This window comes from Leucopleurus acutus (assembly GCF_964270905.1).
Source record: "Leucopleurus acutus genome assembly, chromosome: 7".
Lineage (NCBI taxonomy): Eukaryota > Metazoa > Chordata > Mammalia > Artiodactyla > Delphinidae > Leucopleurus > Leucopleurus acutus.
In genome coordinates, this window is record NC_139150.1 from 41,075,081 (window position 1) to 41,087,965 (window position 12,885).

Here is a 12,885-nt window from a genome sequence, read left to right on the forward strand (position 1 = left end):
GGCTGCAAAAGAAGGTGATGATATAGAGCAAAGGAACAAAAGCAGAAGAAGTTCATTTTCTTTGGGGAATTGCAAAATGACATTTAAATACTGAGAGTGAGAAACGAAGTGGAATTGAAAGATGATGTTGAGAATTAGAGAAGTCCCAAATAGAGTCTTTTGCCCTTTATGGATAAGTGTGAATGACTTTTAAGAGACTCAATTCAAATATGTATTGAAACCTATTATGTGCAAGGCATTCTGCCAGGTACTGTAGGTTATACCATAATGAATCAAACATAATTCCTGATTAGAAAACAATTCAAATCATGTCAAGACAGAGAAAATCCCAACAAAGAAGAGTTCATCTCATTTAGGGATACAGAGAAAAATAAGGAAAGATTTAATGGAAGCTTATATCTTTGAGCTAAGGCTAAAAAGACAAGTGAAATTACAATAGCTGCAGATGGCAGTCTAGAGGTGTGGTCAGTCTAGGTAGACTGAACAGCACGAGTAAAAGGACATGGATATAAGGGATTAGGAAACTTCCACAACCAGCAAAAAGTTCAGTTAGGCTAGTGTATAGGTTTTATGTTAGCCAATACTGGGAAATAAGGCTGCCATTTGTCAGAGGACTTTGTAATACAGTGGGTGATGATGGACACTGGATATTGACTTTGAGTGTACTTGCTTGTTTGTTTTTTATTTTACACAGAAGACTGTACGTGAAGAAGAGCTGAAGCAGTGAGTAGAAAGGAAGGGGTAGAGGGAAGGGTGAGGGGTAGAAGGAGAGGTGGAAAGCTACCCCGGGTGAACCAAACTGACGTGGTCAATGGCAGAGAATGGATGATAGATTCAAGAAGTATTAGAAAAGAAGACTGAAAATTGACAACTGATTGGATAAGGGAAGGGAAGATTAGGAAAGGTTCGGTTTGCAGATTCTCCTACAGGGAAACATAAACTTGGGAATCAAAATTTCCTTTGATTCACTTAACACAGAGATATTTAGTTTCTGTTATGGACCAGACCCTACGCTAAGCGCTCTGAATTATTTAAGTTTGCCCCCCAGGAACTTACAGCCTGTAGTAAAGATAAAACAAAACACAAATAAGCATTACACAAAATAGAATACGATAGGTTTTGTTACAAAGGTAAAAGTCAAGTTCTATGGGACTTTATGGAGAGAAGGGATCATTTCTTAAGTGGGAGGGCAGTACTGAGAACAAACTTGGGAAGGAAGGGGTCTTTGGACAAAGCCAGGAAAGAAGAAAACAATTTTGACAGACTAAGTATTATAATAAGTAGCAAAAGGAAAGGAAAATAAGGAGATAGAGACCGGGAAAAATTTCAGTAAGGATTTAGACTGGTAGGAAACTCCCTCCCCTCCCCTCCCCTCTCTTCCCTTTCTCTCTCTCTGTCTCTCTCTCTCTCCCTCTCTCTCTCTCTCATGCCTTCCTCCTGGTTTTGCCTATGGTTATGTGGTTACAAGCAGAGAGGCCGCTTCCCCATCATCTTAACCTTTATCCACATATCTCATATGGATAGTGTTAGGATTAGCTAAAATATGTAAAGGCCTTCCATAAATTCAGAACAAAAGCACCAGAGAAATATGTATAAAGTATAAACATAAATGAATACGACTGGCTTTCATTATCAGATGACAAATACTTTGAATACAGGCACACAGCTGATCGCTCAAGACTGTTGCTATCAGAAGACTTCTCTTACGCTCCCCAAAGAGAGAAGAGATATTTTATTCCAATTTTTAAAAAACAAAACTTCTCTGAACTCATTCGGCTGTAGAGATTGTTTTATTATTTGGGATCTCTAGAAAAATTTGAAAGTCTGGTAGGTAAAAGCTGATGCTTAGCCTTTGAAACAAAACAAAATAATACCTTGCTGTGGGCTTTTGTAAATGATGTCTGTTCCCAAGGTTATGAATCGAAAAGCCACAATTCTAAGTTCAAAGCACAACCAGCTCAGGTTTAAGGCCAAGCTGGTGTTATAATGAATCTGAGTCATCTGGAAGACTAAATTATCAAGAAGGTACTTTCAGCCCTGGGCAAAGATTTCAGAACTAAATAAAACAATATCACGTACATCTTATAACAAAGAGTATTATGAGGTTTGTGTGCTGTTTCTGACCTGATTTCTCAGTGAACAAATTCAAAGGGAGGAAAAATCACCACTGAGGAAAAGGGGATAGAACTAAGCAATGTTTCCTTATGCATCTTCAAAGAAATTTGAATGGCCCTTCATGAAGCATGGGGGAAGCCTCAGAAGAAAATCAGGCATTGATGTATCTGTTGTTGATAAAAACTCAAGGCCACAATCTTGGGGGATGGCCTGCAGAAGGCCAAGTGCTTGGGGTTAAACTGCGTTCTGTGATCTGGGAAATGTTCTCTGTTCTTTTCTGCAGCCGTGAAAAATACTAGCTACTTACTTTTCCCTCTTTCGAGGATTGCTACTGGATTCTTTACTGAGTAGTATCTTCATTTACAATGCAGGTAAAGAAACAGAATATATAGCAATGTTGTCCCTAGTGCAGAGGTTTGTTAAGAGAATAATGTCTAGGAGTAGAGACTGTCAGAGCTTACTATCCAAGTCTGCTGTTAACCCACTAACTCCTAGCTGCCCACTGCTCTCTACACATCAAGCCAGAGAACTCAGTCACCTGCCTGGGTACCAGGATGTCCCCCTGAATTGTGCCACTTAACAGAGAGAGGAAAAATCTTTTACCTGTATCCACAGGGACAGATGGCACTCAGATAGTATGAACAATTGATATCTTTATTTTTATCCTATTTCAAATGGTTGGAGAGGCTCCTTATCATTGCATTCAAATATCTGTGTAGTACCCAATCACAGAAGGAGAAAGAATAAATTACTAGGGCAATCAGGATAATCATTCTTTTCTAAGATATTGTCCAGTACCAGCTCGGCATGTATGCAATACATAACGGCATCGACAGTAGACAGTATCATTCCTGAGTCACACAAAGGTGGTTTCCCTATTAGCAAATTCACTAGGCCTTCCCTAGCACATAATTCCTATTAACAGTCCTCATAGCTGCTGCAGGGGGATGCAGGAGACACCAGAACCAAACAGACCACATAACTATGTTCACACTCCACAGTTCAGAATTCCTGGCTGTGGCTGGGCTGTGTGATGGGCCAAACCTGTCTTACTTAGATAGTGGGTATCAGAAGCATACTCAGGGCCTAGGGAACAATATGCCAATGTCTAGTTAACAGCTAGCGGTAACAGACAAACCTGTCATCTTCCAAACAATAAAAACTAAAAGATGCCATGATTTATAAATTATTCCACCAGCAGCTATTCCTAAAGGGAGCCTAATCTTGATACCGACGCCTAGCCCCCCCCTCCACATTCCTCGTTTTTCTTTTCGTCTTTGGCCTTGGCCAACAAGTCTGGCACGCATTAGCCCTTGATGGACCGCCCTCTGCACATTTCATCTCCTGTCCTATGTTAGTGGTATTGATTCTCTCCCTCCACGTCCCATACTGGGCACTATTAAGTCTGGAATATACTCTTTCTGCAGTGCAACACTTTCAGTTGGTTGAGTGTAAGGAGAAGCAGAGTCACAGAATCTCAGAGATAAAAGGAACCTTACACTTCATGCAGTTCAACTCCATCATTTTACAAATGATAAAACTGAAGCCTAGAGAGGTTAAGAGCCTGGCGTAAGATCAAGATTACTCAAGCACTAAAAGTGAAGGATCAAGGACCCAAACCTCTGGGTTCTGTTTGCAAGTCCAGCATGTACTTCACTACCTCACGCAGTGTTTATCTTCCAGAACCCCGAGGCTTCCTAATGAAGTGAACCTGTCACCCTATGGGCTTGGCTGTGACAAAGCATACTAAAGAGGCAATCGAGAAGAGAATGTTATATATTAGAGGAAAATAAGTTATTTAAAGTGTCTAAATGCTAGTGAAATCTTAAAAGATTTAAAATATTATTTCTATCACCCAAGAGACATTCTTGTGGCACCCTTGGGAGAAGGTAGGGAATTAATGTTGTTTCCAACATTTCAGGCAAGTTGGTTTCTGATGGTTGGCTAATTATTCTCCTGTACTTGTCTGGTGGCTTAGCAAATTCAGATGCTTATTAATTTGTTCTCTTTTACTTGGAAAGCATAGAAGCCTGCAGAAGAGAGTTAGAGAGAGGTATGTGGTTGGTTGGGTATAGGAGACAGGGAGGATATGGACAACAGATTCATACTGTGGCTCATCTGCTGGTCATTTTCCAGAAGCCCACCCTGGTCCACCCGTTTACCTGCATTGCATCTCCCCAGGCTGGGGAGAGAGGGAAGACTTCTATGACCTGTACTAATGGCATTGGCCAGACTCCCTTGACCTCTGGCTTCTGGTTGGAATCAGCCAATGGGAAGCTCTGGCAGGAGATCAAAGGGCAGGAGAAGAGAGAGGAGAGGGCATTTCCCCCACTGCTTTTCTCTCTGCTTTATTCTGTGGTTCTGACAATGCCTCCATCCCTCCACGACAGCTTCTGTGAGGTGGCTCTTCTCTATGGCTCCAGCGCTTACTAGAATCCTCTAGGACTATTCCCTCCCCTCCGTCCTCAGGTCTTGAGATGATAATAGCTTCTGCTTGTTGCTAGTCTCTGGGTGCCTCAATGTCCCCTGGAGGTTCCCTTACTGCTGCTCTGTAGAGTGCCTTCACACTCTATAAATCGTCTCCTCACACTTTCATCTGGGCAGGCTTTCTTTGCTTGCCCAGGCACTGACTGAAACAGGTCATCCGAGGTTAATCATAGTCTGAAGTCACAATTTATCTTATTTGCTGCAGCAGCAAAGCCATCACCATAAAGGATAGGATCAATTCTTGTTCCTTTTATATCTCACGGATCCGCTAATCCATGAGAAATGCACCTGAGCTGAGCAGAGGACTGACTCTCATCTCCACTGGCATTTTTGCCTTTGGGGTTTGGTTGACACTAAATGTGAAAAAGATCCTTAGCAGACAGGAGGATACTAGAGCAAAGGTTATATCTGGTTTATGTCAATGTATCCTAACACTTTCTCCTGAATCATGGAGACTGATGTAAGAACTTTGCCTTTTTTCTTTTTTTTTTTTGGATAGGCCAGAAGTAAAAGAGGTTGCAGGAAAATGGGACACGAGAGGATGGTCATGTCCCAGGTCTCGGGCGAGTTCCTGGTACAGGCCACCAAGTGAGGGTCCTTGGTTTCCTGCAGGAAAGAATTCAAGAGCAAGCCAGAGTAAAGTAAAAGCAGAGATACACATGCCATAGGCAGAATGAGGCATGTCTCCAGAACTCTGTCCTTTTATATAGACCTGGTAACATTCAGTGGACAAAAACAAGCCTGGTTTTGTTCAACTATTGCAGGGTGAGCAACTACACCTGGTAATAAAAAACCTCACCAACTTTATTTATAAAAGGGCATGATTACTTGGTAGGTTTGAAACCAGCCCCAACTTTCCTCCAGAACAGAGTTATTGATTGGCTTGGTTTAAACTTTTTTTTCTCTTTTCTCAGTCTCTGTGGAATTATCCAATGTTGACTAATGAGAATTCATTTACTAATGCTTCTAAATATCATCAACCGCTTTTAGGCTGTGTGTCTCATTTCTGCCAGTAGAAAAAATTACATACCTGCTTTGTTTTGTATTTTTAGGGCGAGGATGCTGTGTGCTTACTCTTTTCCATTAATCTCTGTGAGTTCAAGGAGCTCTGCAAAGGACAAAGATGCCATTTCAATAGACAGGAAATGGGACAAGAGGCACACAGTATGGGACTTCTATGTCTGTCCTAGATGCTGGTTGGACTTAAGTCATTCATTCTTTCAGTCCATTAACATTTATTAAATTAATAGGAACTAAGCCCTATTAAGTGCCAGGGGCTGGGGGTGGAAAGATAGATAAGGCATGCTTATGTCACAAGGGCTCACAATCTAATAGGGAAGGAGATACCTGGGGAAGTAACTATCCTTCACTTTTAGGGAGATGACACCAAATGCCATGCGTTCTCACACATCTGTTAATTTTGGTTAAAGAGAGAGACAGATAAGTTCTGACTTCCTGGTTTCACTGTTTTGAAAATGAGCTCTAGGGCAAGATTCTGGCTCCACTGCTTTTTTTTTGCGGTCCGCGGGCCTCTCACTGCTGTGGCCTCTCCCACTGCGGAGCACAGGCTCCGGACACGCGGGCTCAGCGGCCATGGCTCACGGGCCCAGCCGCTCCGCGGCATGTAGGATCTTCCCAGACCGGGGCACGAACCCGTGTCCCCTGCATCGGCAGGCGGACTCTCAACCACTGCACCACCAGGGAAGCCCTCCACTGCTTTTTGAAGGAAATGTTCATTGTTAAAAGAAAGAAGGAAGGAAGAAAGAAGGGAGGGAGGCAGGGAAGAAGAGAGGGAGGAAGGAAGGAAGGAAGGAAAGAAACTCAGTGAGTCCGCAAACATTTTCTGGAAAGGGCCAGATAAAGACATATGGCTTGGGACTTCCCTGGTGGCGCAGTGGCTAAGAATACACCTACCAACGCAGGGGACACGGGTTCGAGCCCTGGTCTGGGAAGATCCCACATGCCGTGGAGCAACAAAGCCCGTGTGCCACAACTACTGAGCCTGAGCTCTAGAGCCCACGAGCCACAACTACTGAGCCCACGTGCCACAACTACTGAAGCCCGCGCACCTAGAGCCCGTGATCTGCAACAATAGAAGCCACCGCAAGGAGAAGCCCGCGCACCGCAACGAAGAGTAGCCTCCGCTGGCCGCAACTAGAGAAAGCCCACGCGCAGCAATGAAGACCCAACACAGCCAATAAATAAATAAACAAATTTAAAAAAAAAAAAAAAAAAAAAAAGTATGGCTTTATGGGCCATATGGTATCTATGACAACTACCCTGATCTGCTCTGTAGCACAAAAGCAGCCAGACACAAAAGTAAATGAATGGCCACTTCTGCGTTCCAATAAAACTTTACCTATGGAACACTAAAATGTGAATTGCATATGGTTTTCATATGTCATGAATATTACTCTCGTTTTGAACTTTTCCAACCACATGCAAATGTAAAAATCATTTTTAACTTGTGGGCCATACATAAAAAGGCCACAGCCCAGATTTGGCCCTTGGGTCATAGGTTGCTAATTCCTGGCCAGTTAGAAGCCTTAATGAAGCATGAAGAGCATACCTAATGACAGGGTCTCTAGCCCCCTCTGAGGCCATTCAGTGTGTCCACTGATGAAGATGAGTGGTTAACTCCATACAGCATGTTCCCTGCGACCATGGGCCGATCAGTTGGCCTTTGTGAACCTCTCTTTCTTGCATGTGAAATAGGCAACTTTTAGCTGGCCTTTTTAAACTCACAGGTTTTCATGAGGATATATGAAATAAAATCCATGAAAAGTACTTGGTGCTTTTAGGAAGAAAAGTATTACACAAATCCGATGTATTATTAAAGAAAAAGCAAATCTATCAAGGAGGACTTGGAAAGCCCAAGTACGGTGCAACAGGACTGAAAAATGTTTCCCAAGACGGAGTTCTTCCCGCTGAGATAAATGATGTGGCTTTCCCTCTGCAACATGGCCTCCCGTATTTCATCATCTGCAAATGGAATGACCTGACTGCCTGTTCTTTTTCTTCCTTTTCTTTTTTTTCTCCCTACCTCATTAAAATATTGAGAGAACCAAATTGTTCCTCAAATGGATTGCTCTGTGCCACTCTGCTAGCTGCCTTATCTGATGCAGCTTATAGGGCTGTACTTATCTGGCCAAGGCCCGTGCATGCCTCCCAAGTTTAATAACTATTTGACAGATTACCCCTGTGTATAGCACAGTATCAAAAGCTTTCTTATAAAGTCCAGGTAAAATACGCCCATGGTGTTTCTAGAGTCAACTCATTTAGATATTTAATCAAATTGTTTTTTTCAAGGGTGGTAGAACGTGATTATTTTTGTGAATTAGACCTTCCTTATTCGTGGTAATAAGTGAAGCATTTCTTAGTATTTTATGTATATTTTTTTTCAGGATGAATTCTTCCAGCATCTTTCCCCATAAAAGCAATTCTAAAAGTCTGTGTTTCTCTGATTGTTCTCATTCTCACCCCCACTCCCCCAGTTAGACTGGACTATTTATATTAGGCTACGTTTTGTCCACCAAAGTGTTTGGCCCACGCTTCTGCCTGAAAGTTTTGAATTTTTTGTCTTCAAATGGTGTGGTTTCCAGATTTTGCTCTAACAAGTACAGTTGTAATTTCTTAGAATTACTAAAACAAGATTCCATAATATCTTCTTTGTCATGAGGGAATTTTTTCTTTCCAACGGAAGATGCCTTGGACTCCAATTTTTGGTATATTTGTCTCAGAAATTATTTAATTTTCTGTACATCATTTTTTTTTTTTAATGTTCCAAAGCTTATTTGTCAGAGTAGAATTAGGCATAGAAACACTCAAATGGGAGATGGTGAAGAGAGTTTTGCAAAGGAAAAAGAGGAGCTAACCGTGACTTTGGTTAAGGTTAAATTTTAGTCACTTAGCTTTTATAGGTAGTATGAGTAAGCCTGATCTTCTCTGTAATATCATCATTCATCTACATACCTTTTTTTCCTAACCTTTAGGGTTCTCTTCCTTGTCCTGGTTTATTTCTCTGTGATCTTGTTCTAACTGCACCAACAATATTTCTCTATGTATAAGTGACATGAATTAGCCCCATATTATTCTGTAGTTCTGTTCTTCCATTTTATTTCTTCCAAACTTTCCTTTGTAAGATGTGACTCTAATATTCTATAACAACCATCCTCACTGTACGTTGTTTGATGCAAACTTATAATGTCAGTGCCGGCAGTGTAAAAGATATCTTTCTAGAGCCTTGTTTCATGAAACTTGAACTATAATTTATATCAGATGGAAAAAGATTGCTCCTAGTAGAGGGGCAGAGAGAACAAAAGGCACTTCTTTCCTTTTAAAGGAAGTTTGGGTAGTTTTAATAACAAACCATTCTTGGCCATTGCTATTGTGTCTAAGAGGTACCAATGTCCCTCCCACTTCTGCCGTTTGTGTTTAAAACAGTGTCACTTGAATTCAATCAAGTATAGTCCTCAGATTACTTTTATTTCGGGGACAGACTTTCAAGAGCAACTTCTAATTTGAGGTATTGTAGCTGAGATCCTTCTCATTCTCTGCACTCCACTGATGTTCTCTGTGTATCAGCGTCACACTGAATGCGACAATCACAGGCACTTCGTAGACGAAGCAGAAAGCTTGTGTGGGTGGAGGTGAATGAGGGCAGAGAGCAAGGTAGGTATCTTTTTGTATGTTTGTGTCTGAGTGTTTAATTTCACATGGCCATTTTTACACATAAGCAACTTTTCAAAATGTAATTATTATAATCTTAGCGACTGGAATACAGTCTGAAGCTCTTCTAATGATTTAGAATAAGGTGTAACATCTCTTTGTTTTCTTTTGTGTATGAATCTCAGTTTGCATTCTTACCATCCTCGTGATACCTATAACACAAACTGCATCCTCCCGGCTATGTTAAATGTGCACATGACTCTCAACAAATTTTCCTCTCTGCTATTAATGCAAAAACAGGGCAGATGAACTGAAGAGCAGTCAGCCTGGGTGCAAAAATTAGGAAGCTTTGAAGTTTAATTCTGAAGTATGCATACCTCTGAGGTTGTGATGCTCACCCAGATAAAGGCAACTATCCTGAAAGGAAGTCTTCTTAAGCTAATTTCCTTATTGTTCTGAATTGTCTTAGAGCTCTAGGTTCTTATGCATCCAGTTATAAAGACCTGAATGTGGACAGGGATTAGGTTCAAGACAGGAACACAAGAGACACTGGTTAGAAAGAATATGAGTGTCGTAAGGGCTGAAGAATGATGCAAGCGCAGAAAGATTAACGAATCCATCATCTTCTTGTTTTAGGAAAGTGGAGACATCATTTACGTGTCCTACTTCAGAGCCAGACTATTCGCCATGTAACTCAGTGTGGTTCCCATTATGTCCTTAATCAATCTCCCTGAAGTTGGACGTGGGTACTTGCAACACCGCATGCGAGTCAGGATCCCAGGCAAAACTAGATGGCATTTTCCTGAGCATTAATCAAGTGACTGCTTACAAAGGTGTGAGCATGAGTTGAGGGGAAAATATGAGGGATGATGCCCTCCCTCTGGGCTAGCACAGGTGGGATGCCGTGACAAAGCACATTCTGGAGGGTAAGAACAGTGGGAGCCGGTGACAGCTCTGGCTGTCAGTGGGGATGGAGAGAGTACTGAGACCAGGTAGGCAGGAGTCCGGGAAGAAACAAACCTCTCCTTCTGCTGGTCCTCTGATTTCCTCAAAGTGGCTCCCATCAGATGAAACCAACTGGCTGCAGAGGGCACAGGAGCGCCGTGCAGTGCAGTCCTCAGAATCCAGCCTCCTGGCCAAGATCAGGGCAGAGGAGCCTGGAGCCGGGCTGGGGGTGCATGGAGGATGCCCACGCATTCTCCTCACATAACCCTGCTTCTTCATTCTGCTCAAGTTCTTGGCTTTCCTTCTGGATTTTCTCCTCCCGTCCTTATGCTCTCAGTTTCCCTGCTTAGCAGTATTTCCTCACTCTCTGCTCACTGTCTGTGCCATCCTCTCGTGTGATTGGCACCGAAGGCCTCCTCCATCTGCCCACTCTGGCGTCTCCCACCTGCTTGCACAGCTTCACTTCCACATCCAGTGGGTTCTGAGCTCTTCTCTCCCACCGTCACCCTCACCTGTGGAGGCCCCGCGTGCTGCGTCTCTATCGCCTTCCGGAACTGGAAATCTTTCCGGCACCAATATTTTGAAGTCACGCTTTGAGGTTGCAAATCTGTCTCTTCCATCTCCTTTAACATAGCACCATTTGTATTTTGAGTGTTGCGTAGTAAATCGTAATTGCCACCAACTAAAATAGATGTAGGAAATAGGAAGTGTGGGCATTTCTTATAATTTACCATTCACATTGAATCTTCTCCTCCATGTGATTGCAATAACAGCTCTGGCATAAAATACCAAGTAACACGTTGGCCTGAACTGAACAAAACTGCTTATTCTCTTCGAATTGCATTAAGCTTAGAGTTTCAGGCCCAGCAGGTTTTCTTTCTGTAGGAATTTTGAAGATGCCTGTTGCCGATCATATGTCTACTTGCCAAAGCCCAGTTGTGTCATTTAAACGATTGTTCCTGTGGTCACTGGAAGTGTATGGATGTAAGAAGGAATGATATTTACACCAGGGTCACCCTTGTTATGAGAACCCAGAGGAAAAACTTTGCATCTCTCAGTACTAAGAACTGTCACAGCTTCTCCTGACACAGCTGTTATATTGTATCCTCTGGATATTGTGAATCTTGTGTATGTGAATCATGCTTTTCTCTTAGTTTCAGCAGTTAAATATCTCAGTGAAATTTGAGATTCACCCCAGCATGTGTTTTGTGTATTACATCACTCCCATCATTATTTTATTTTTTTCACTTTCATTTTCTCACATTCAATCTAGGAAAAAGCTGTTGGTTCTACTTCCCAAATGTATTTAAATCCATCTATTCCACCTCCAACTTTACCCTTAATGCCCACTGCAATAACCAAGGTAAAACACCAGCATTTCTCTCCCGGACGACTGACATAACCCTCTGACTCTTTTTTGCATTCCCGCTCACCCCCTCCTCAAGTTCTTCTCCACAGAGCACTTTGAATAATTCTTTAAAAACAGGAATCTAATTATTCCCCAGCTTTTAATTTTGAAACACAAAGAAAGTTTGTGAGAAAAATACAACAAACATCCATATACCTGTCACCTAGGTTCACATTTTATCCCTGAACTCTTCCTCGTATATTTCCTAATGTAAGGGCAGCCTATGTATCCATAATACCTTTATCACACTCAGGAAATTTAACACTGATACAATACTGTTATCTAATATATAAGCGTAGTCACACTTCCACAACTGTCTCAATAAAGTCCTTCATAGCTGTTGTTTTCTTCTGCTGTTGGCATCCGTGTGTATGTCTCATCCATGATTTCATCTAAGATCATGCATTGCGTTTATCTGTCTTAACTCTTTACTCTCAATTTGAAGAGTCCGGGTCTACGGTGTTGCTGAATATCTTGCAAATTGGAGCTAGCTGATTGTTTTCTCATGATTAGTTTCAGGTTAAAACTTTTCATGTTTATTTTTGTAAGAACACTATGGAGCTGATAGTGTGCCTTCAGAACCTCATGGCACGGACACAGACTGCTAATTTATTCCACTGAAGGTGATGTGAAGTTTGATCATTTGGTCGACATATTGCCCAAATACCTTGTAATATTTCCATTTCAATCTGCAAGGTGATAAATCTAATTATTTTAAAGACATAAATCTAATCTTTAGAAAAAAGCATACAAGCCCTTCAAACTCTTCTCCACCTAAAGGCCTTTGCATGTATTGTTTTTCCTGCTGTGCTAATTGTAGAGTTAGCTCCTTCCCATTCTTTGTGTCTAGGATCAAATGTCTACTGTCAGAGAGTATTTCTCTGATTATCCAATCGAAGCAGGCCTCTCACCAGCCACCTGTATCATAGTGACCTGTTTGTTTCCTTAAGATGTGATTATCTGCCTGGCTACTTATTTATTATCTATAAGTATAACAAGACAGTTAGCTCTTGAGGGTAGAAATACCAGAATTGTCTTTTTCATGATTGTAGCCCCAGTGTTAGAATACATAGGGCCATACACATGATAGACTATCAAACAAACATTATTGAATGAGAAAATCAGTGCATGTAGGAATAAATGCTATATCTTGGTAAATTTCTCATATATTTATTTATATTATATATTTTAAAATAACTTTTTCAACAAGAAGGCCAAGGAAATGGAGCAGAGATGTGGGGTTCTATACTAAAACTTATGAT